At 27.1% G+C, this 3,837-nt stretch overlaps 1 long non-coding RNA gene across 1 annotated transcript; it reads right to left on the bottom strand.

Moving 5' to 3' along the window:
• Nucleotides 1-1,910: 1,910 nt before the first annotated feature.
• Nucleotides 1,911-3,236, bottom strand: LOC127100876 (uncharacterized). The gene is made up of 2 exons (XR_007794523.1): nt 2,795-3,236; nt 1,911-2,236 (listed from the first exon to the last, which is right to left on the bottom strand). It is a non-coding gene; the product is annotated as an uncharacterized LOC127100876 (long non-coding RNA).
• Between the last annotated feature and the right edge of the window lie 601 nt (nt 3,237-3,837).

The raw sequence follows: 3,837 nt of genomic DNA, 5'->3' as shown, positions 1-3,837 counted from the left end.
AACTTGTCTAGTCCCTCTTGTCTCATAATTGTATATACCCTCCCCAATACGGCATATATATAAGTGATGTTTAATAATGAACATCATGGTTAAAAGGTCGCATTACTAGTAAGCTATATCAAGGAATTAAAACCGTGCTTAATTGGGTGATTATATGGATATTAGATCAGATAGATAATTAAAAATGGCAAGTTGGGTAAATATTAAACATGCTTAATCAATCCTGAAGCATCTCAAAAAGTCTTAAAGAAAAGTGCAAAATTGGAACTCACTGTATCAAACAAAAACCATATCTTAGAAGAAAATAGAATTTCAATCCAAACTCTGTCCCACAATAGAAAAAGTCTTGTAAGCTAGTATAGCATCACATTTAATAGCAAAAGCTGGAGGCGGCACTAGCCAATAAAAATAGATTTAACCCTTAAAAGATTAAGACCACTGACTCACTTTAAGCCTAGTTAGTTACTTCTAACAACCCTTTATAAATTGAAGCATGTCATTCTTCTTCATACACATCCTCAATATACAAAACAACTTCAACTCTATTATCATTCCTATCTATCTCTTAGCAAATAGCTACCCTTTTTAGACACTTGAAATTAATTCACATTAAGAATGACAAATTTTCGCATTGCAAAGTTTTTCATGGAGGTTGCACCACCACAATATGTCAGTGTGATGAGGCATAGAACATCAAAGATGATGGAAACAATTACCGAAGAGGATAGAGAAATTAGCTTGAATGATAGTGTAATTTCACCACCTAAAAGTTTACCAGCTATTTCAACTTCATCACTTGCTGCTTCTGCATGTGCCTCTTCTACCCATGCAAGTTTTAAAAGTAGGTACTTTCTTGTCATACCCCAATTTTGTCCGACCATTTTGGTTTAATCCATGAGATTTCTTTGCTTCAAAAGTCTCATATTTAGAATTTGCATTTTTTAGAAACATGTATGTTTTTTTAAAATTGAAAGTCTCCTATTTAGATTTTTGTATTTAAAATAGAATTGTGTTTTTTAAATTAAAAGTTCCATATTTATATCTTTGTATTTAAAATAGAATTGTGTTTTTTTTTTAAAATTAAAAGTTCCATATTTATATCTTTGTATTTAAAATAGAATTGTGTTTTTAAATTAAAAGTTCCATATTTATATTTTTGTGTTTAAAATAGAATTGTGTTGTTTTTTTTTAAAATTAAAAGTCCCACATTTAGGTTTTTGTGTTTAAATTAGAATTTGTTTTTTTTAAAATTAAATTACTAAACTTAGTTTTTGTGCTTAAATTAGAAATTTGTTGTTTTTAAAATTAAGTCATTATACTTAAATTAGAAATTTGTTTTAAAATTAAGTCATTATACTTAAATTAGAAATTTGTTGTTTTTAAAATTAAGTCATTATACTTAAATAGAAATTTGTTTTTTTAAATATGAAGTCATTATACTTAAAATAGAAATTTGTTTTTAAAATTAAGTCATTATATACTTAAATTAGAAATTTGTTTTTAAATTAAGTCATTATACTTAAAATAGAAATTTGTTTTGTTTTTAAATTAAGTCATTATACTTAAAATAGAAATTTGTTTTTTTTTTTAAATTAAGTCATTATACTTAAATTAGAAATTTATTTTAAAATTAAGTCATTATACTTATGTTGGAAATTGGTTGTTTTTTTAAAAATTGAAATTGATTAGCATAAATAAATATTGAGTTAAATTTTGAAAAGTTTAAAAAATAATTACATAATTAAAATTTAATCCAAATATTACATAATAAAAGTATCCACACAAATAACAAAAAAAAAACTTAAAAACATCTTGCTGATAATCAAAAAATAGTTACATAGTTCTAAAAAAAAAAAGGAAGTTTCAAATTAAATTTGCATATTAAAAAGAGAGACTAATTACACAAAAAATGCTTCCAAATAAGTTCTGAATAATCCAAAGGGCCAATGCATAATAACAAAGGGGTTACACGTTTAACCCAACTTTTCAAAAGCTGAAGTATTCTAATCAATCTCAAATTTCTAAATCCCAATATTATTACAGAGTTTGGAGTACATTTAAAATAAGTTGAAAATTGGAATAAGCTGTAAACACAGCAGTTTGAAGCAAATTTCAAAGACTCTTCCAAAAGCTCTTTTGGAAGTTCCCAATTCAAAACCAACTCTTCAGAACTTTTCCAAAACCTGTTGAATAACAGCCCCCCTTTTTCAATCAATCAGCATCAACATCACTTCATCTGCAAAACCAATTCAAAATTAAAACAGCTTATCAAATAAGCACTTAAAAATCTGGAAAATAATTAATAGAAAGAGCAGATTAATGTGTTACACAATAAATCAAAGGAAGCACTCAGAAACACACTGCATTATCCAAATAAACAACTTTAAATCCATAGATTAATCATCCCACAAAATCTGGAAATAGGATCCAACAAGTTATCTCACAGAAACCAACATTCATGTATATAAACCACAAAACTGATTAACAGTAACAAGTTTTGATAAAAATCCAAAAGAAATTTTTCAAGTTTTTTTCTCTGTTAACTCCAAAGAGACACAACACAGTACGCTATTTCTTCTAAAAAAACCTTAAACCACAACAACAACAAAGAAGCACTTTTTTTCCTAAAACCAGAACGGCATGGCAAGAACAAACGCATCAAAGCTTTTTTTTCCAAAACTCTAAAACAACAACAGCAACCACACACAAAGCTATTTCTTCTAAAAACCCTAGAACACACAACATAAACATAGCAAAAAAAAGCAATTCTTCTCAAAGAGCACCATAACCACACCTTACTAGAAGCAGATCGATAGTGAAAGAAAAGTAAGAGGAAGGAGTGGCTAGTGCGAAGAGGTCACCGGATTCACGAAGTTGGCGTCATCGACGAAGCCGCCATCCTCGTCGTCGCTTGCTGAGATAGTGCGTCGGCGCTGAGTTTTGTTTACCGTTGCGGTTAGAGGAGGTCGGAGCAGAGAGCGCGACGGTTTCACCATTTTGGCATCACTGACGGCGGCGATACGACAAGATTCTTCTCCCGGCCGATCTGTTTTTTTTTCCTCCTAGCAACTCAGTGAACAGGTGAGGAATTCTAACTTTACCAAAGGAAATTCTGAATGCGTACAGATTCACATAGTAGAGTACCCTATCTCTAACTGGGCTTAGCATACTTGTACAAGGCCCACATGCACCTTTTTCTTTAATTATTGTTTGTTAATTGTTCCTTAGAAAGAGCATTGATTTGTTATTTGATTAATTAGCTTAACTAGGACTTAATAGATCATTTAGAAATTAAATAAAGTAATTAGAAATGTTAGGTTAGAAATATTAAAATCCTAATTAGAAAAATGTTTGGGTTAGAATAAAAAGTTAGAATTAAATAATAGTTTTAGAATTTTTAAGTTAATTAGAAAATATTAGAAATATTCTTAGAAATATAATTAGAAATATTAAATTTAGTTTAGAAATAATTATAGATTAATTAGGACTACAAGTTGATTTAGAATTATTTTAGAATTTTTAATTTGATTTAGAATGATTTTATATTTTTATCTTTGTTAATATTTTAGAATTTAATTAGATTTTTTTTAGAAATAATTGTAGATTAATTAGAATTATAAGTTGATTTAGAATTATTTTTAGAATTTTCAATTTAATTTAGAATAATTTTATATTTTAATCTTTGAAAATATTTTAGAATTTAATTAGATCTTTTTTTTATAGAAATAATTGTAGATTAATTAGAATTATAAGTTGATTTAGAATTATTTTATAATTTTAATTTAGAATGATTTTAGAATTTAATCTTTATTAATATTTTAAAATTAATTTTTGATA

This window comes from Lathyrus oleraceus, chromosome 7, assembly GCF_024323335.1.
Source record: "Lathyrus oleraceus cultivar Zhongwan6 chromosome 7, CAAS_Psat_ZW6_1.0, whole genome shotgun sequence".
In the NCBI taxonomy this organism is placed as follows: Eukaryota; Viridiplantae; Streptophyta; class Magnoliopsida; order Fabales; family Fabaceae; genus Lathyrus; species Lathyrus oleraceus.
This window is presented reverse-complemented; position numbering and strand designations above follow the sequence as displayed.